Below are 22478 nucleotides of genomic sequence, written 5' to 3'. Positions count from 1 at the left end.
CCACTCTTTCAGGTTCCAACACTCTCTGAATTTTTATCAGAGCAGGCTTTTCAGTCATTTGGCCCATATTACACTCACCCTACCCATTAACTACCTCCTAGTTTCCATGGCAAATCCTCATCCACCAGGTTCTTCCCACCATTATGGTATAGAGATAGTCAAGAGACCAGATTCTGACTCCCAATCCTGAGTACTATCTATTCCTGATTTTGCCAATAATTACTATGAGATCTTATGATTGTAAAAAATAGGCTCTATAGTTCCTCTTAGCTCAACATGCTCTGCTTTTCTGGTTAAGTATAGGTTAGAATGAAGGGAAGTCATATTGACAAAAGAAATGTATATTCTACCAACTTGCATCTCAGAATTTTTACTTTCTCAGCCCTTTTCAAGAGCAATTTTAATGTAGTCTTAATGGCTGAATTACGTCTCTCTTCCAACTTTACCCAGCAGTCGTAGGATTGGGTGTACTGATAAATAACAAATACTTACAAAAGAGAAAGTTGAAGTGTAGAATGCAAGGGTATAGCTCTGTTATATTGGGTAATTACATTGATGTAAGAGATAATGCCTTGCAAAAGGAAACATGGAACCTTTTGGGGAATCTAAATTCATATTAATTTCAAATATATATATTTCATGAAATTGAGAAATCACCCTTGATGAAGGGTTATGACATCCTGATTCAGCTAAACTACCCAGCTCATTCCTTAATTGTGTGCCATAAACATTTCAAACTCTTTGACTACTGAAGTGCATTCTTCTTTCTTTTTTCTAAACATGTTTAAAGTTATGCATCATATTTGAGATGTTGCCTGACTTCTAGCATTTGTGTGTGTGTGTATGTGTGTGTGTGTGTGTGTGTAAGGGAAAATGTTTTCCAGCTGGCCAAGCCCAGAATAACCTCCGAATTGCTAGAGCACAATTATCTGTTCCACTTAGTTTGCACTGACCTTATGTTGCCATTTGTTTTTATTTGTCAATTGATAAATATATTCTGGTTTGCCAACTAGATGTTAAGTTTTTGTGAAAGACCACATTAAGGTTCTCTATTGGTTCTCAGCATCTGGCTCAATGCCTAGCACACAATCATCACCCAATAAAAGCTTATTAGTGGTAATAGCACAAAATTCCATGAGAATCACTTAAGTATTATTGACTGCATTTACTTGAGAAATGTATCATCTGGCTCTCATTTGGCAAAAACACCATATCTTTATTCATAAGGAAATGAGCCTTATAGCCCTGAATGCCAGCTAATGATGACCTGAAGCTGAGTCAACGGAACATTTCTTGTAAACATGAAGAGTGTTTAGTGACTGTCAGATTGGTTGTCTTCGTCGTCGTCGTCGGCAGCCGTCCGTCTCGAGAGACGATGGTGTAGCTTCTTAAGTGTCTATCTGCACCGCCGAGAATGGCTGTGCAGTCCGACTCGGGAGTGACACGGCATCTGTCTCCTCCTGTGTTGAATTGACATCTTGCGATGACGCTGGAGTGTCCTCTCCAGTGGAGCTGAAGCTACAGAGCCTGGGCAGGGTGATATGGAGGGTCTGCTGTTGCCCATGCAGCAGACCCCCCCTCTCTTCGCAGCTGAAGTGTCCAAGGGAAAGACGGAGTCGATACAGCTTGGCTTCAGGTGCGCCGCAGGAGTTGCCGGTGTTGACTACAACGTCAAACCGCCTTAGGGACTCCGGCTCCAGATTTTCTGTCGGGGTTTACTCCCTTAGCCTTTCCCCTGAAGAGGTATGCCGCAAGGCAGCGGAGGTTTTTTGGAGTCAGAGTTTTCCTTCTCTGATGTGCCCTGACTGGAAGATCGAACCAGCGACACTTAGCTCGCAGGCCGACGCTCAATCCACTGAGCTAAACCAGCCAGGGCTAGATTGGTTGTCTTAATCCTTTGAATATTCTGTAACAAAATACCACAGACTGGGTAGTTCATAAGTAACAGAAATTTATCTCTCACAGTTCTGGAGGCTGAAAGTCCAAGATCACAGAGTATGAGCACGGTCTGCTGAGGGCCCTCTTCCAAGTTGCATACTGCCAACCTTTTACCATTCCTCACATGGCAAAAGAGTCTAGGGATCTCTGTGGGGTCTCTTGTGTAAGGCACCAATCCCATTACCTGCCAGAGACCCCACTTCCTAATACTAACAACATTGGAAGTTAGAACTTCAACATATGAATGGGGAGAAGAGACACAAATAGGCCATGGTAATAGTCAATACTAATAAGCTTGTAGATAGCACTGAACTTTTATGTGCTTTTTAATCCTGGAGGCATTAAATGTCATCAGATCCCTAACAGTGTATCAGTTACTACACATATTAGTAAAAGGAGAATATAAACTAATAATAGCTTACACTTATAGAATATTTTACATATATTTGCTTACTTAATATGTACAATTCTTCAAAATAGATAATATTTTTATTTTGTAGAAATAATATTCTTCATTTTATAGATGTGAAAACAAGACACAGAAATGTTTACTTGTTCAAGATAGCATAGCTAATTAAATAGTGAGCCGAGTTTTGAACGTGGAAAGCCTGATTCCATTATCTAAAATTCACACGCTATAAAGTAAGTTGGTTTCTTGTATTCTGTGACTGGTTAGATATAAATCAGTAAACTTATTTTAATTAAAAAAATGTTAACATTTGTTGGCTTTTCCAAATGGGAATGAAGACCACATGAGAGCTGAAAAATCCCCTGTGAGGAAATGCTTTGCACTAACTCAAGGTTAGCCTGTGATACTCAGTTCCTTTTCCATCTTTAAGTTATTTTCTGTTAGTGTAGAAGCAGAAACAGAGCCCTGGCTGAGGAGAAGAGAGCCTTTCATCTTCACAGGCAGGGGGGCCACTGGGGAAGGCAGGCTGATGAGAGCTGCAGAGGAGATGAGCCGTTTTAAAACACATGCAAGTAAAAGTTTAAGAGAGAATATTTATGGGGATGGCAAAGTCAAGTGTGTATGCTCATGCACTCATGCAGGAAATGTGGGTTAAAACTGATCAGTGATTAAAATTCCTTAGACCTTTAAAATGCAAATGATTTGAAAAATGTCATATTTTTAAAAAGGGAACATTCTTATATATGGGATCTACAACATGGTACTTTCTTCTAGAGGATATTTAAAGTTGCATGAAATTCACTAGAGCTCTAGTACAAATTATTAGATAAAAATATTTCCTGCTGGGGCTTAGGAGAGAATTTCATTAATTTCTCATCTCTACCTTTTTATCTGTAAGAAACTGGTGGAACAATTAAACTTTCTTTTTTTTTACCCTTTGGGCAGATAATGGTACATATGCTTTAGCATATTTTGGGAAGAAAAATGTCACGGTCTCCTGATTTTCAAAGCTGTAAATTCCAACTCACTGCCCTGGTTTCTTGGAGATTGAAGTCGCATATTTTCAATGACACCCAGTTTTTCTTTGTCTTTCTGAAGTTGCTACTGCTGTGATCATGCTGCCAGCCAGGTTCCTCAGTGTGAATAGTGACTGCTCTGGCTCACTAACTGGGGCCCTCTAATAACAAGGCTAAGTTTAAAAATTTCAACTTTTTTTGGCACACAGATGATGAATCAAGATTTAATTCTCTTCAGGTTACCTAATTAAAAACTGTCCAATTTTTTTGTCAGGATACACTCCGCAGAGGTTTAAATAACTAGTTCTCAAAGAGCCCTATTTTTCTATTGTCAAAATTATTCCTTAAATCTGGTAAAAATATCCCATGATACATTAAAGGAATGCATAGCTTCCTCCTATTTTGAATATATGGTGAGTTCTTTTTGCATTTGGTTGTTTTAAATATACATCAGAAACAGTGTGAGAAGGGAGGAGTGGAATTTTGGGCACCAAAATCTTTAGGCTCAAGTGACTGAAGATGTGTGTCCCACAACCACAGAAATTGAGAGAAGAAACAATTTTAAATTTCTAGGCTCATTCTTTCTTCCTTTTTCTTCTCCTTTATTTTAACTCTGCATATTTTACCTAAATGAATTAATTTCATTGCAATGAATTCAGTTGGAGTTGCATTCTTCTTCCAAGAAATAAACGTACAAATTTTTTCCTTTGATTTTGCTTTAATTAGATTCCACCATAATTTGTGGTCAAAGATAGGAAGTCTAATAGCCCAGTGATGAAATTTACATGGGAGATCAAGAAATACACCATCATTTTGGAAATATTTATGTAATGAAAGTATTCTTTTATTTGTTTTTATAAGGTTATTTTATTGAAATGCCTCCTGACATAAAGATGCCAAAATAAACTTTGTATAACACATAAACATGATTGTTAAAAATAGGCATGTAATGTCCCTTGCTTTTATTTTTTTTAATAGTTCATTTTTTAATTGTTTCTTTTTCTATTACCATTTATCTCTATACCTCTCCCACCTCTAACTCCTACCACCACCACCCCACCACCCCATGATTTGGGTTTTTAAGCAAAGGACTGGTTATCAGGGAGACCAGAAAATTCCATCCTAAAGCCCAGCAGAAATATATGATGGGCAAGTCCCCGAGTTAAAGATAGTACAGGGGCTTATACTCTACCACTGTGTTAATAGGAAACACCCATTAGCTTAAAGAAAAAAAGCTTTGGTCTTCCACAGGACATGGAACCTGATTAACAAGGTCAGGGCCTGGGTAACCAATCCTGATAGTGCAGGACTTTCTCATGTAAGGTACATGGTTCCCTGAGAAGAGTCTATGAACACCCTAAACTTCCAAGCAAGAATTGGAGTGTATGCACATTTTCCTGGGGAAATGGTCCTTCCCTTCTCACAGATCCAAGAGTCTAAAACCCTGAGCTACAGCAAGGAAGCCACCAGATACATTTAGAGCCAGTCAAGCTAGAGAGCTTGCAAAGCTGTCACTGAAAAGTTATAACATTGACTCACAACAGACACAACTGAGCACTGTTTCTGTGCTCTTCTAAATATATTTCAAGTTCTTTCCAAAACAAGGCCTTATGAACCCTCAGGTTCAAGTATGCTTCTGGGCTTGGTATTCATTTATCAACAGTAAACCCCTAGATAGGAGATGGGGCAAAGCAGGACCCCTCCTGCATGGCATGAGTCCTTTGCTGATTTCAAAGTTGGCAGCAATGGCCAATGTGTAAAATACACTGAACTTTTTCTCTGGAACTGGGCTGTGATAAGAAGTGCCTGCCAGGAGCATCACCATCTTTTCCCTGACTCCTCCTCTCTAGTTTCTGAAGATATAGCAGAAAATAATCTCCTTCAAAGACACTGGATAATTCCAAAAAACAAAAATACATGCTTCCAAAGCACTGTGCTCTCAGATATTCAGGGTTAGTTCAGCTATCGCATGAACTGATTGATGAATTCACCATGATATCCAGGTAAGCTCATCTCCTTGAGGAAGCCTACTCTATTCTTGGTAGCATGACAGGCTGATGAGAGCTGGAAAGGGCATAAGAACCCTGAGATCACCTGGAAGTTCTTCCCTGGGAAGGCAATTCCATGAATGAGGTCTTCCAAGCAAATGATACCAAACTTCCCCGCATGTTCCTCAATCACTGTGTTGTCTGTCAAAGGGATGATTTTATTCTTGACCTTGGCTTGTCCACGTTTCAAGATGAGTTCCCGGACAGACTTCAGATTTGAAAATCCCCAGGTCACGTAAGGTTCCTCTATATGCAGTGTTTGTATGATTCAGGGGGTCATTTTGACAAAGACATCACTGAAAATCTTCTTCAGGTGAAGCCTTGCAATGGTCCTCTGTGCCACTAAACTCACTCCATTAATCCTTTGGATGTGTACAACAAAGGCCAAGGAGTGTTCATCTGGTACTTCCAAACCATGAGGTTTCACTTCCAAGCATCTGAGGTGTAGTTTGACATGCTGCTGCCATCAGGCATCATGTAGAAACCATTCCAGTCACTTAAATTTGATATCTTTTCCTTTCCTCTGCTCCTTCTTTTCCAAAAGTGCCTGCTTTGCCTGGGTGGCTTTGAGGGCCTGATAAGCCTTCCTCTTTTTCAGGAGATTTTCTGGAACCAAAGGGATCTTTTTTCTCTGCTCTCCCTCTGCCATCTTTGCAATGCTCAAGTTCTTAAATTACAGTTTTGATTCACTTACAAAATGATATTCTCTGTGCAATTGCAGTGAAGCAAAATAGCATTTGTGTCTCTAGTTCACTGTCATGACTTTTAAAAAATTTACCTTAGAAAAATAATTAATTAATTTAATGAATATTTACCTAACATTTTCTATGTGCCAGACAGTAAAAAGTATATTTTTATTTTATTTTAGAAAAATTATTTGTTTATTCAATGAATATATTGAATATCTTCTGTGTAACAGACAATGTTTAGGTGCTGAGAATGCATTAGCGATGGAGATAACAACAACATAATGAAGCAAAATATACATTACTTTAGGTAGTGACAAGTGGTAAGGAGGAAAATAAAACAGGAAAAAAGGAATATGAAATATCCTGAGGAACTGTAGTTTTAGAGAGTATGGGCAGAGAAAGTCTAGTTGAGCAGTTGACATATGCATACAAACTGGAAAGAAGAGAGGGGCTGATACTAAGGGGGAGAATATTCTAGTCAGAAGACCAGACCAGAGGCCCTCTGAAGTTGAGGCAAGCTGGGCAGATATGAGACACAGCAAGGACATTAATGTGGTTAGAGCAGAGTGAGCAAAGAGGAGGGGAGAAAGGATGAGGCAGAGGAGTACTAGGGGCCAGATCATGGAGGGTTTTAAACATCATTATGAGGACTTTGTCTTTTTCTCAGAGCAAAGTAAGAACTTGAAATAAATAAAGGTTTGAGGCAGAAGGTTTGATTTGACAAGTTTTAACAAGATTGCTCTGGAAGCTTTTCTGAGAATTAGTTAAAGTTGGCAAAAAGAGAGCAGGGAACCAGATTACAGATTGTTGCAATAATCTAGATGAGAGATATATGCTTTGAACAAGCATAGTATTAAGGAGGTGTGGTGAGATGTGGTGAGATTTTGGATATATTTTGGAGTTGTAGATGACAGGGTATATGGATGAAAAGAAGTGATGTATAAGAAGTCAAGAATGGCCACAGCAACTATAAGGATAGGGTTGCAATGTACTGAGATGGTGAGAAATGTGAGAGGAACAAGATTTTTGGAAAATGTCAATTTTGGACATGTTAAATTTGAGAGATTCCCATAAAACCTCTGAGTCACATCACCCTAATCAAGTTAATTTTTTTTTTAAAGACGTCTGAGTGAAATATAAAGTTTAGAGTTCAGGTGAGAGGTCCAGTTTGGAAGTCTTCAACATATATATGTTGTAAAAAGCCATAAGACTGGACAAGATTGCTAAGGGAATGATTATAGATGCGAAAGAGAAGATCTAAGAACTGAGTCCTAGTGTATATTAATACTGACTTCAGGGAGATAAAGAGACACCAGTGAAAGAGACTGAAAAGCAGTCACTAGAAAGGTAAGAGGATATATAGGCAAGTGTGGTAGCTTAACCAGGGTCCTCTGTGAAGAAGCCAATATAGGATTAAACATGCAAGTATTTTGTTAGGAGAAATGCCTGTGAATGGTGGAGGTAGCTACACAAAACTGAGAAAGCTCACAGACTGCAGTGAAAGTGTGACCACAGCAAAGAAGAGGTTTGAATATATGAAGTTTGAAGAGTTCAGCAACTCCATTGAGAAGCCCTCAAGGTAAAATTAACCATCTGTAGAGTGCCTGTTTCCCAGCAATGAGCCTGTCTTGATATCCCTGCCCTATGCAGCCATTGGGAAGCTTGGTTTTAAATGCTAAGTCAACATGACAATGGATTTCAGATACATCAGTTGGAGGCATTAGTCAATTAAACTCCTTCTAGTTGGAGGCCACATTTTCATTTCTGTCAAATGTGGTAACCCAATTATTCATTGCTGTATAATAAACCAACATAAAGCTTTGTGCCTTAAAAGAACAATTTATTGTTCTATGTCAGGGCTGTATGAATTGACGGGCTCAGCTAGATGGTTCTTGCTTTGTCTCACATTTGGCTGCAGTCAGATCTTGGCTGGATTTGGAGTCACTGAAGGCTTGACAGGGCTGAAAGGCCAAAATGGCTTCTTTACCCATATGTCCAGCACCTTAGTACTCTTTCATGTGGCCTCACAGGCTTCCTACATGGCAGCTCAGAGCTCCAGAAGGCAGAAAACAAGATTTTCCAGCCTTCTTAAATGCTAGATATGTAACTTAAAGTGTTATTTCTATTAGTCAAACTGTATTCTATTAGTCAAAGCAATGAGAGGCCTTGAATCAACATGGAGGAATAAACATTTCTCAGTAGGAAAGTGTCTAGCACTTACAAGGAAAAGAATTGGAGCTATCTTTAGAAATAAGTTACCTCACCAAGTGAAGAAAATATTTGAAGAAAGGCAAGAGTAATCAACTATATCAAATGCTATCGAGAAGTCATTGAAAATGAGGATGGATTGTACTTAACAATATAACTTCTTTAAGAAAACATTTTCCATAATTGTGTAGGTAAAAGCATGACCGAAGTGATTTGGAGAGGTATGGAAGGAGAATAATTAGAGCTAGATAGTATAGCCAGCTTTTGTTCAAGGAGAAGAATGAGACATTAGCAGTAGCAGGAATATGGATCAAAGAAAGGGATATTTTAAATGAGAAATATGTGTATGCTCATGGCAATGACTAATAGGGAAGATAAATGGCGATAAAGGAGAAAAAGAAAAAATTGCTAAATATCTTTTAAGCAGACAAAAGAGAATGGAACTAAGGTACAAGTAGAGGGTTTGGCCTTGATGTAAGGACAGCTTATAAGTACAGATACAGGTAGTTGGGTAGATATAGTTGGGCAACTGAGGACTTTCTCTTCTGATTACATCTATTTTCTCAGTGAAATAGGAAGCAAAGTGTTCCACTGTAAATAGGAATGCGATAAGGAAACTACTTGAAGTTTTGTGGAAAAAGGAGGGACATGAAAGTCATACAGAAGAATAGGAAAATGAATTAGGGGATATAAAAATTGTTATGCAACCTTAGGAACCCACTGAGGTTCATGAATTCAAAGAACAACCAGTCAGCATAATCTGTATTTTACTCATGCATGTTCATCAGTATAGTGCAGGAATGGACTAGTAGGAGAAATGGTTGTTGTTTAGCCAAGGGAGTAAGATAAAGCCAGACAGACAAGTGAATTACAGGTGCATGCAAGGCATTGATGACAATAATTGATCACGGAGTTTAAGATGTTGACTTTGATCATTAAAGTACTGTCTATCTCAAAATGCTATATTTTTGTGCTTGTGGCTTCTAAAATTTTGCCAGTGTGTATTTTATTATTTATTTTATTCAGTAAGTTAAAACTTCCCAATGTTTGAATGCGTTTGCCCAGAGGCAGTGACTTTCCTAGCTTTAGAAGTATCCATGAAGAGACTGAGCAGATGCTTTGTGTGAGATATCTTAAAAAGTTTATACTTCAGAAAAATGTTGAAATGGACCATTTTTAAGGGTTTCCCAGGGTTCAGCTTTGATATTTCATGATTTAATTGTGCACTTGCTGTGTGTAGTTTGCTATAGGAGGCCCTTTGAAACTTACAAAGATACATTTTATATACCCTGTGACCCTAGAATGCTTATAATTCAGAATCTTTTCAAAGTAAGTTTAGAATGTAGGTGTACTGAAACTTAGTTATTTAATAGTTGATGAAAGTTGATACTTAATCATCTATTAGTTCTGCTCATATGCAATTGCCCTGGCCCCATGTTTGCCCTGACCCTATCATATCATCAGTAAACTTCAAAGTCGGGCACTTTTGCCTCCCAGAAATCTAGTTCAAAATTGAAAATTACTGGCTGGTTTTACTTTAGTAGAATACCTAAAAGTGGTAGATTCAAAGAATTTGCTCATAAAGAATTATGGGCAAATGTGGGTAAACATTTGATGACTCCAAGAAGGAAGAATATCCTCCTTTTCCTGTCATGTAAACATAATCATAGTTTTCTTTGTGTGGAAGAAAATGTTAGTAGTATATGGGCCATTTCTATATTCAGCTTCTGCATTAAACTGGGACACAGATGAAGCAATCATTTCAGACTGTACCAGTTGCTGCAGAGAGGCATTTCATTTATAGTTGGCATATTAATTAGCTTGGCAGAAATGATGGGTTTCATTGTGCCATGCTGTGGGTTTTTTTATGTATAGAATCCTGGTGTTACACAGATATTTTATGCCTTCAGGCAGAAAACATCATAAACATTGAAGTTTATTACTCTTGACATTTGTGTCATTCAGAAGACACTAACTCAGGATTAAACAGTGTATGCTGGCAGATCTGGGAACCTGTGGGGAGAGAGGGTTTTCCCACTAAATCTAGCTTCTAGAATGGCAATACTATAGTAATGCCCAATTAGTTTGAAATTAATCTTCTTCTATAGGAAAGAAGGATTATTAATGACAAAACTTATTTTCAGGTTGCTGCAGTGCTCCATTTGTATGAAAAGTGTATGTTAGAGAGAGGGGATTCATAGTATAAATAAATTCTTTACAGTATGTAAATGAAATTCTTTAAATATTAAGCTTTAAATATTCAAATTGCATTTTAAAATCATCCAATTTACCAAAAATAGTTTTTATATTTATTGTATAACATAAGTTGCTGGAGAACATTGATTTCACACTTACTTTTTATAACTAAAATTATAAAGGGGAGAGGAGATGTTGTGGGCCAAATTTGCAATGCTCAAATTGCAAAAAAAAAAATATCATGTGTTAGGTCAGGCAAACAGGTAGGCGGGTGGGCCTGAGAGTGGAGAGGTTGGTAGGAATGCTGGCAGCTGTTCCATCCATGTACTGGGGAGGATTTGTCGACAGGGTCTGGAGCATGGCAAGACAAATTGGCAGTGAGAGAAGCATCAGAAAATATGGTTGGAGGACTTCAAAGTTAAGACAGAGGATATTTGCACTGTGCTTTCTCTGTGTGGGCTAATCACCTGCTACATGTGGGCAGTCTTGACAACGTCAGGAGCTCAAGTGAATTCTACTCATGATTAGATATGCTAAAATTACCCCAGGATAACCCTATGAATATGAAGGACAGGATTACTAATGGAACTCTCTCCGTGTCTCTGGGAGTTGATAGAAATCACTACATTCTCTACTGGGAACTTCAGTCATGCAACAGATGTCACTTAACACTGAAGCAGATACATGGCTCAAGAGGTCCAGTGATCTCCCTAGATGTTGGAAGCCAATTTCTCTTGAGATTCCTGCTTATATATTCCTCAGTTAAACATGTTTTTGAGTTATGAGAAAAGGATTGCTTGAACTGGAAACTGAAAAAAGCAGCAGATATCAGGAGGAGTATTGGGCTTTTCAGTTAAAGGTCATGGAGGAGGTATGGGGTGGTTTCTTTCCCTTGTGAGACCAAGAATCTTTTTTTAAACATTCTGATGATGCAGAAATAGCTCACTGCTTAATACAGGCATAATAGAAATGGAACCCATGAGGCCAGATGAGATTCCAAATGATTCATACATTAAAAATGGTTTGCATGTTGATAATCCTCAGTGATTTGGATAGATATTGTGCTTCTTTTAAGAGATGTGCCCATGCTGCTAACAAACCAAAATTCCTTGGCTCTTTATCATAACTTGGATTCATAATTTTTAGCTGAGGGGGGCAGAAAGTAAAGGGTTGGAGGTTTTTAGTCCCAATAGTGGTACTGCTTTTAGACTACACTTATTCAACATTTTAATGAATTTTTTTAGTACTGGCTATGGCAACTTTTATAGGGCTCCAAAGATCTGTAAGAAGTCTGGTGAATGGAGTAACACTCCTCATCTAGCCTTTTTATACCTCTAAATCTTATCTTCTCACTCTCTTTTGGGTACTCAAACTCTCCATTAATAATTTAAATTTTAAAGCTCATTAAAGCTCCATTTTTTTTCCCCTACTTACACTCTCTCCTCCCTCAGTAATCTCCGACAGGTTCAGATGCCATCCATGTACCAATGACTCCCTACAAAGGTCCATGGTTCTCAAAATGTGATCCCTGAACCTGCAGGAACAGCATCACCTGGGTACTTATTTGAAATTCATATTTCTGTCCCATCTCCCCTCAGACTTGTAAAATCAGGAACTCAGAAAGTGAGGTCTACAGAAAAAAAAAAAATGGTGGCAGAGTAGGATATATTGTGCACCTCTTCCCATAACTAAATTGGAAATAAAAAGCTAAAGAGAGAACTAGACACCTGATACAAACTGAAGACTGCCTGGAAAAAAAAAAAAAAGGCTTTTAACCAGGGACAGGGGTGGGGTTGGGGGATGGGAAAACACAACTGGTAGGAAGGGTGAGGTCATTAAGAAGGTCACCCATTCACAAGGACAGCGGGCCAAGGCAGCAGCACAGCTGTGGGAGCTTCCCCTTGAAAGGATAGAAGCAGGGCACACCAACTGGGCTCCCAAATACAGAGCAGTGCTGGAATCAGCAGACCACATAGGGCCCAGCAGTGAAAGGCCACAGGGTTTGTCTCTGCTGGGGAGAAACAAGACCCCCTGGTGACAAAACCACTATCTTTTTTCTTTCTTAATTCTTAAAGGGGCCAAAGCACAGGTCTTGTGTTTGCAACCACTCACCTTGGGCCCCAGCAAAGGGAAGGCAGCAAGCACTACAGTCTCAAGAGGAAAGTCTAGTGTGGAAAACACTGGGGAGCAACATGGGGGAGTTGCTGTGGGGCTTTCTGTGCTGGGATATATCTTGCTTGAAAATAACAAGCCCCTCCCAGGGAAAAAGCAATTACCTTACCCTGTAGGATATCACTTGCCCCATCCTCCTTCTTGCAATACTGCTCCTTCCAACCTGCATCTTTTTTTTTTCCTTTAATGTTTGTTCAGTTTTGTGTTTCGTGTGGCTTTTTTACTTTATTCTTTCTCTTCTCCCATCCTGCATCTTAACACCTACTGAGGAGACAGCAGCATACACAGACTCAGGGGGTGTCAGAGACTGGTTTTAAGGTGTAGTCATAACATATACTCTCCCAGGAAACAGACTGGTGCTTCCTCCTCATGGGAGAGCCATAGAAACATGCTCCTGGTTTCTGGCAGACTCAAAACCTGGACTCTGGAGTCCCCACCCAAAAGCTTACTAGGGGCTCACCCTTCTGAGTGGAGGGAAATAATCCAAAACAGACTCAGACCAGTGCCTCAGGGGGTGGAACACTAACTACCTTCCCTGAAGTCTGAAAGGCACCTGCCATGGGAGATCCAGGAGTCCCACCACTTCCCCCCACCCCTGATCCCACCATAAGCCCTCTCAGAAATAGTGGGGTCTATGACTAGTCTAAGGTTGACAATAGTTTGGCAGGCAGACACAGACAGAGGTGGATCCAGCAGTGACTTGGGTTGTTTGCTTACATACTCCTGGACCCAGTGCTGTTATAGCCCAGCTGTGCAGAGCAGCTTGGCCCATCAAGGGCAGAGTCAAGCTTGGATGAATCAGCCACAAACTATGGATCACTGGTAGCTTTGAACAGGCTGCTGAAGGGCAAGACATGGACAGTACCTGACACTGATGTACACCAGACTCAGACTACAATAGAGCCGTATCCATAGGGAGAACCCAGCAGACAAGCACTAAACTCTGCTGAGATGAATTCCACTGTGTTCTTTTTCATTATTTTTGTTATTTTTCATAACCTTTTCATTAATTTTTTTCTTTTTTCTTAACTTTATTGGTCTATTTTTGTCATAGCTCTTATTTACTCTTATTATTGATTAGTCAACCATTCCCTTCTTTCTTTTCCTTATTTTTGTGATTCTTTCTCTTTCTGTGTCCATTTTTCCTGTTTTTCTCTTTCCACTCATTATTTTTATTCATTCTCCTCCCTTTTTCCCTCTTGCAATCACGTTTCTCTTTGGTGTTCTCTTATACTTTTTCTTATTTCACCCTTTCCCTAATATTCCTTTTCCCTTTCCACTTTAAGCATTCTCTGATCTTTTGTTATTGAATTTGTGGTTGTGGTTGGGGGGATGGGGGTTTACTTATTTTGGTTTCTTTTTTGTGTTGTTTTGCTTTGTTCAGCAAGCCCCTGTACAACAGCATACAAGATGTGGTGGGGGGCCAAGCCTCTCAGTAGTCAACTGGAGGGGAGACCACACCAATGAACAAGCTAACAACCAGAACCAAAATACAACAGGACAACCCACATAACCCACACAAAGAGCATTCTTGAAGCATCCAGATAGGACATCAAGGAGTCTGCACCACTGGGTACAATAGGACTTCTACCAAATAAGTCTACCCCACAAGACAGGGAGTCAAAGCAGATCTATATGAAACATAGAAACAAACAAAAAGAGACAGCTAAAATGAGGGGAACAAAGAACCTCCAAATGAAAATAAAGGAGGAATTCCTAGAAAAAGAGTTAAGTGAAATTGAAGTGAGCAAATGATCAGACATTGAGTTCAAAGTAATGGTTATAATGATGCTCAAGGAACTCAGGGAGTACTATAAGAAATTTAGTGAAAACTACATCAACATGAAAAAGGACATAGGAACTATGAATAAGAATCAGATGGAAATGAAGAATACAATATCTGAAATGAAGAATACACTAGAAGAAATTAAAAACAGGCTAGATGTAGCAGAAGATCAAATCTGTGATTTGGAAGGCAAGGTAGAAAAAGACACCCAGTTAGAGCAACAAAATGAAAACATACTTAAAAGGAATGAGGAGCATGTAAGGTAGCTTGGAACAACATGGAAGATAAAAATATTTGAATTACAGGGATAACCGGAGAAGAAAAGGAGCAAGGGATAGAAAATATATTTGAAGAAATAATGACAGAAAAATTTCCCAATTGGTGAAGGGAAAAATCATACAAGTTCAGGAATCCCGATCAAGATGAATCTAAAGAGGCCTACACCAAGACACATCACAATTAAAATGGCAAAGTTTAAATACAAAAAGGGATTCCTAAAGGCAGAAAGAGAGAAACAATTAGTTACCTAGAAAGGAGCTATGATAAGGCTGTCAGCTGACTTCTCAACAGATATAATACAGGCCAGAAGGGATTGGCATAAATTATTCCAAGCAATAAAAAACAAAGACCTGGAACCAAGACTAATCTATCCACCAAGGCTCTCACTTAAGAGGAAAAATAAAGAGCTTTCCAGACAAAAAAAAAAAAAAAAAAAGGCTGAAGGAGTACATTTCCACCAAACTAGCATTGTAGCAGGTGCTAAAGACACTGCTTGGAGAAGAAGAAAAAATAGAGAAAAAGACAGGTACAAAGGGAAAAATAGCAGTGAGTAAGTACCTATCAATAATAACCTTAAAGGCAAATAGATTGAATGCCCCAATCAAAAAACATAGAGTAGTAAAGGGAGAAGATGGCAGCGGAGTAGGTAGCAGTGTTATCTGCTTGCTCCTATTGCAGAAAGGCTTAAAGTACAAACATGGAAACGAGTGAGTGAATGTGAATTTCGGACAATGGGAGCAGGGAAGGGAGTGCAAGAGAGGAGTGGAAAATGGCAAAAGGCTCACCCGTGCTCTCAAGGGGAGTCACTGGGCCAACCAGCTCAGTTGCTGCCCACCCCTCAGCCCAGTTCTGCTTACTGCATGGCACCCCAGGGGGCAGCTGCAGACCAGGCTCACTGGCCCAGATCTGCCTGGAAACTGCTGCTTGCCATAGGTGCTGGGACCAGTGGAATCCCAGAGGGAGAGAATAGGAAGGTTTCCTTGAAACAGCCAGAGGTGCAGGAGGATGGCGAGTGGCCCAGACTGTGGGAAGCTGTGTGAACTGAGTCTGGGTGGGGAACCCCTGGACTGGCAGGTCTGAGCTGGGGGCCTCATGCCCCGGGTGCACACATCGCAGCGCCACTGAACAGAAAGGAGCGGAGCTGGGCCAGGAGAGCTGCGACAGAAATGCGGGCTTGGTGGGGGCCCCAGGTGGGCCGGCAGTGTGCACAGATGAACAGTGAGACACTATCAGCCAGGGATGGACACAGCCCGGTGCTGTGGCTTGGAGCATAGAGACTTCTTGGGAGGAGGAGCAAAGACAGGACCCAAGGCTGGGCAGGGACTAGGAACATGTGCACTGGCTTGCCAACACAGCAGCATTGCTAAAGAAGTCTGAGGACTGCTGGAGGGTGCTGCAGGACAAGTGGGGAGAAAACCAACTCTGTGGCTCACAACAGATAGTTACAACAGGCCCCCGAGGGAGAGAAAAGCAGCCACAGAAACTAGCCAGAGCTCCTCACAGCCAGTCAACCAGGAAAAAAATTGAAACACATGGAATTTTGACCAGGTGTGGATCCAGAAAAATAAAACTGCACACAAAAGCTGAACTGAGTAAAAACTTTCTTTTAAATTTAAATTTAAATTTTTTAAATTTTTTTCCTTTTTCTCTTTAAACTATCACTTTAATCTGTTTCATACCATCTCTCCCTCCCATCCTTCATCTTTAATTTTTGTTTGTTTGTTTGTCTGTTTTGTTTAGCCTCCTTTTCACACTAAATATATAGCATATAACGACTATATAAATATAATACTATACAACCACTTTCTTACTGTATCCTGCATTCTTCCCTCTCTCTTTCTTTTATTATTAACATACAATGTAAATATTACTTACTGTCTTGCACAGTCTTAACACTACTTGCTACTATTATAACTCTATCATCCTCCCTCTCAAAAATTATCTTTTTCTACATTTAAAACAACTCTTATCTGTTTCTCCTATAGTATAATAGCCCTATATTAATACTGGCCCAATTGATGCCAATAGTGGGATAGAGGATGGCGGATATCTTAGAGAGTGTGGGTTCCTTCCCTGGGTTGTGTGTTTATGTTTTTAACAGCATCTCCACAAAAGAACTCAAGACAAGGTGGGCAGAGTGACTCTCAATCCACTAGCCAGAGGGAAGGTCTCACCAATGAGCATCTGAAATATAACCAGACAGCATAAACAAATGACATAAAGGGTACCCCAAGAACATCAGGCTCAGGAGATCAAAGAGACTGTACCACTGAAACCCCTAAATCTCCTATAAAAAAATCTCATACCACAAAGGAGGAAAATCAAAGCAGACAATCCAAAAAAACAAGAAGAATCCAACATGGAAAGACACAGAAACAACCTCTCAATGAAAGGGAAAGAGGAATCCCCAGAAAGAGAGGTAGATGGAATACACATAACCCAAATGTCAGACATGGAATTCAAAAGTATGGTGGTGAAGAAGCTCAATGTACTCGACAACATAAAAAATAACTATGACAACCTCCAAGGAAGTTACCAATAGCTCCAAGAAAATTAGAGGAAACTTACAGAGAACTAAACCAGCATAAAAAAGGACATAGAAACTATTAATAAGAACCAGGAAGAAATGAAGAATACAATCTCTGAACTGAAAAACACAGTAGAATCAAACAAAAGCAGGCTAAACAAAGCAGAGCATCACATTAGTGAGTTAGAGGACAATGTAGAATAAAATTCCCAGATAATACAACAAAAGGAAAAAAGATTGAAAAGTTTGAAGAAAGTCTATGGGAATTACAGGATAACATGATACAAAATGATATCCAGATTATTGAAATAAAAAAGGGAGAAGAAGAAGAACAAGGAATAGAGAAGATAATACAAGTAATGACAGAAAATTTTCCTACCCTGAAGAGAGAAAAAGTCATGCAAGTCCAAGAAGCACAGAGAGCCCCGATGAAGAGGAACCCCAAAAGTACCACTCCAAGGCACATCATAATTAAAATGTCAACATTCAAAGACAAAGAGAGATTTCTAAAAGCAGCAAGAGAAAAAGAGCAAATAACATAAAAGGGAGCTCTGATAAGGCTATCAACTGATTTCTAAACAGAAACAATAAAAGCCAGAAGGAAATAGTCGAAAATATTTCAAGCAATGAAAAACAAAGGCCTACAACCAAGAATACTCTACCCAGCAGGCTCTCATTAAAAATGGAAGGTGAAATAAGGAGTTTCTCAGGCAAAGGAAACTAAAAGAATACATCTCCACAAAACCAGCATTGCAAGAGTTGCTAAAGGGAATGTTATAAGAGAAAGAAGAAAAAATAAGAGAAGGAGAGGAACACAGGTACAAAGGGAAATGAATAAATATATGTCAATAACAACTTTAAATGTAAATGGATTAAATGCTCCAATTAAAAGACATAGCGTAGTGGAATGGATAAGAAAGCAGGACCAACATATTTTCTGTCTCTAAGAAACACACCTCAAAACAAAAGACTTACACAGATTGAAAGTGAAGAGATAGAGAAAAATATTCCAAGCAAATGGACATGAAAAAAAAGTTGGGGTAACAATACTCATATCAGACAAAACAGGTTTCTAAGCAAGGGCCATAAAAAGAGACAAAGAAGGACATTTCGTAATACTTAAGGGAACAATCCATCAGGAAGATATAACACTGATAAACATATGTGCACCCAACATAGGAACACCCAAATAAATAAAGAAAATACTAGAAGACCACAAGAAGGATATTAACAGCAACACACTCATAGTAGGAGACTTTAACACTTTATTATCAACACTAGACAGATCTTCGAAGCAAAAAAACACCAAGGATATACAGGTACTGAACAACACACTAAACCACATGGACTTAACTGATATATATAAAACATTTCACCCCTAAAAGCAAAATATATATTCTTTTCAAATGCACATGGGACATTTTCAAAGATAGACCACATGCTATGACACAAAACAAGCATCAACAAATTCAAGAAAATTGAAATCATATCAAGCATCTTTTCAGACCACAATGCCTTGAAACTAAAAATCAACCTCAGAGAAAAAAATCAAAGACATTCAAACTCATGGAGAATGAATAACATGCTATTAAATAACAAATGGGTTAACAATGACATTAAAGAAGAAATCAAGAATTTTCTGGAAACTAATGACAATGAACACATAACAGCCCAAAACCTATGGGATACAGCAAAAGCTGTCCTAAGAGGGAAGTTCATAGCAATATAGGTATATCTGAAAAGAACTGAAGAATCTCTAATAAAAAATCTAACCCTAAAGCTAAAAGAACTAAAAAAACAACAACAAACAAAGACTAGGGCAAGAAGAAGGAAGGAAATCATAAAGATCAGAGCAGAATTAAATGACATAGAGACCAAACAAACAATTTAAAAGATCAACAAAACTAGGAGCTGGTTCTTTGAAAAAATAAACAAAATCTACAAGCCTCTAGGTAGGCTCATCAAGAGAAAAAGAGAAAAGACCCAAATAAACAAAATCAGAAATGAAGGAGGAGAAATCACGACTGATACCACAGAAATACAAAGGATTGTAAGAAATTACTACAAGCATCTGTATGGTAAGCAATTTGACAACCTAGAAGAAATGGACAAATTTCTAGAAACATATAACCTTCCAAAACTGAATCAAGAAGAAGTAGAAAGTCTCAACAGACCAATAACAAAGAAGGAAATTGAAACGGTAATCAAAAATCTCCTGGCACACAAAAGCCCTGGACCGGATGGCTTCACAGGCAAATTTTACAAAATATTTAAGGAAGAACTAACTCCTACCCTCTTCAAACTATTCCAAAATATCCAAAAACACGAAAAACCCAGGGATGCAAGGATGGTTTAATATTTGCAAATCAATAAATGTAGTACATCACCTAAACAAAATGAAAGACAAAAATCACATGATCATATGACTAGATACAGAAAAACCATTTGATAGAGTACAACACCCAGTTATGAAGAAAACACTCAGCAAAGTGGGAATAGAGGGAGCATACCTTAACATAATTAATGCTGTATATGAGAAACCTGAAACCAACATCATATTTAATGGACAAAAACTGAAAGAATTCCCCCTGAAATCAGGAACAAGAAAAGACTGTTCACTATCTCCACTCCTATTTAACATAGTTTTGGAAGTCCTAGCCACAGCAATCAGACAAGAAAAAGAAATAAAAGGCATTCAAATTGAGAAAGAAGAAGTAAAACTATCATTATATACAGATGACATGATAGTATACATACAAAACCCTATAAACTCCACTAAAACCTACTTATATAATAAGCGAATTTGGCAAAATAGCAGGGTACAAAATAAATATACAGAAATCTAAGGCATTTCTGTGCACCAACCATAAATTATCAGAGACAGAGACAAAAAAGAAAATACCATTTACTATAGCAACAAGAAAAATAAAGTACCTAGGAATAAACTTAACCAAAGAGATAAAAGACCTGTACTCTGAAAATTATGTAACATTGAAGAAAGAAATTAAGGAAGATACAAATAAACGGAAGCAAATACCATGTTCATGGATGGAAAGAATCAATATCATCCAAATGGCCATACTACCCAAATCAATTTACAGATTTAATGTAATCCCTATTAAAAAACCAATGAGATATTTCACAGACCTAGAACAAACACTCCAAAAATTCATATGGACCCAAAAAAGACCTCGAATAGCAAAAGCGATCTTGAGACAGAAGAACACAGCAGGAGGAATCAAAATACCAGACATCAAAAAATACTACAAAGCCATGGTGATCAAAACAGTCTGGTACTGGCATAAAAACAGACATATAGATCAATGGAACAGAATAGAGAGTCAAGAAATAAATCCAGGAACATACGGTCAACTAATATTTGATAAAGGAATAAGGAACATAAAATGGAGTGAGAAGAGCCTCTTCAACAAATGGTGCTGGAAGAACTGGACAGGGACGTGCAAAAAAATTAAACTAGACCACCAACTTATGCCACACACGAGAATAAACTCAAGATGGATCAAAGACTTAAATGTAAGCTGTGACACCATAAAAGTCCTAGAGGAAAACATAGGCAGGACAATTTCAGATATCCCACATAGCAATATTTTCATGGATACATCTCCTAAGGCAAGAGATAAAGAAAAAACAAATGGAACTACATCAAACTAAAGAGTTTCTGCTCAGCAAAAGAAAACATCAGCAAGATGAAAGGGAAACCAACCATATGGGAAAACATATTTGCCAATGACATCCCAGACAACGGACTGACCTCCAAAATATAGAAAGAGCTTATATGACTCAACATCAGAAAAACAGACAACTCAATTAAAAAATGGGCAAAGAACCTAACAAACAGAAGAGGACATACAGAAGGTCCATAGGCACATGAAAAAATGCTCAACATTACTAGCCATCAGAGAGCTGCAAATAAAAACCACAATGAGATACCACTTTACCCCTGGCAGAATGACCATCATCAACAAATCAACAAACAAGAAGTGCTGGTGAGGATGTGGAGAAATAGGAACCCTACTGCACTGTTGGTGGAGATGCAGACTAGTGCAGCCACTATGGAAAACAGTATGAAATTACCTCAACAAACTAAAAATGGAACTGCCTTTTGAACCAGGGATCCCATTGCTAGGATTATACCCTAAAAATCCTTAAACCCTAATTCAAAAGAATTTATCCACCCCTTGTTTATAGCAGCACTATTTACAATAGCTAATTGCTGGAAACAGCCTAAGGGCCTACCTGTAGATGAGTGGATCAAAAAACTGTGGTACATTTACCCAATGGAATACTATGCAGCAGAAAGAATAAAGGAACTCCTGCCATTTGCGACAACATGGATGGAACTAGAGAGAATTACGCTTAGTGAAATAAGCCAGGCAAAGAAAGAAAAATATCATATGATATCTCCAAATACAGGAAACTAAGGAACAACACAAACAAATGAACTAAGTAGAACAAGGAACAAAATAACAGTTATTAGGGGGTGGAGAGAGGGGTGATGGAGAGAAGGGGGATAAGTAAGGAAGGGTTTAATCAAAGAACATGTATAAATGAATCATGGACATGGACAACGGGGAGGGATATAATTGTGGGAGAAGGGGTGGGCTGGTTGGGGGTAGCAATCGGGAAAAAAATTGGACAACTGTAACTGAAAAACCAAAAAATAAAATTAAAAAAAAAAAAGACAGAGTAGCTCAATGTATAAGAAAACATGATCCATATATATGTTGTCTACAAGAGACTCACCTCTGAACAAATGATTTACACAGGTTGAAAATGAAGGGATGGAAAAAATATTCCATGCAAATAGAGATGAAAAAAAAAAAAAAAAGCTGGGATAGCAATACTTCTAAAAAAATAGACTTCAAAACAAAGGCCATAATAACAGACAAAAAGGAACACTACAGAATACTTAAATGTGTGGTCCAACATATCTGCACTCAATATAGAAGCACCTAAATATATAAAGAAAATCTTGGAAGACTTTAGAAAGAGACCTACAACAATGCAGTCAAAGTAGGAAATTTAACACCATACTGTCAACAATGGACATATATCCCAGACAAGAAAATCAAAAAATTTATAGCAGCACTAAAAGAAATAATCGATCAAATGGACTTCATTGATATCTAGAGGACATTTCACCCAACGAAGCAATAAATACATTCTTCTCAAAAGCACATGGATCATTC

At 38.5% G+C, this 22478-nt stretch overlaps 1 pseudogene; it reads right to left on the bottom strand.

Annotated features, from left to right (window-relative positions):
* Positions 1-5316: 5316 nt before the first annotated feature.
* On the bottom strand, positions 5317-6066 carry LOC150001921 (large ribosomal subunit protein uL30 pseudogene; annotated as a pseudogene).
* Positions 6067-22478: the final 16412 nt, after the last annotated feature.

The sequence above is a fragment of the Furipterus horrens genome, unplaced genomic scaffold, assembly GCF_987537825.1.
Source record: "Furipterus horrens unplaced genomic scaffold, mFurHor1.1.pri manual_scaffold_9, whole genome shotgun sequence".
Classification (NCBI taxonomy): Eukaryota; Metazoa; Chordata; class Mammalia; order Chiroptera; family Furipteridae; genus Furipterus; species Furipterus horrens.
Note: the sequence above shows the minus strand (reverse complement) of the source record. Positions and strands in the feature narration are given on the sequence as shown.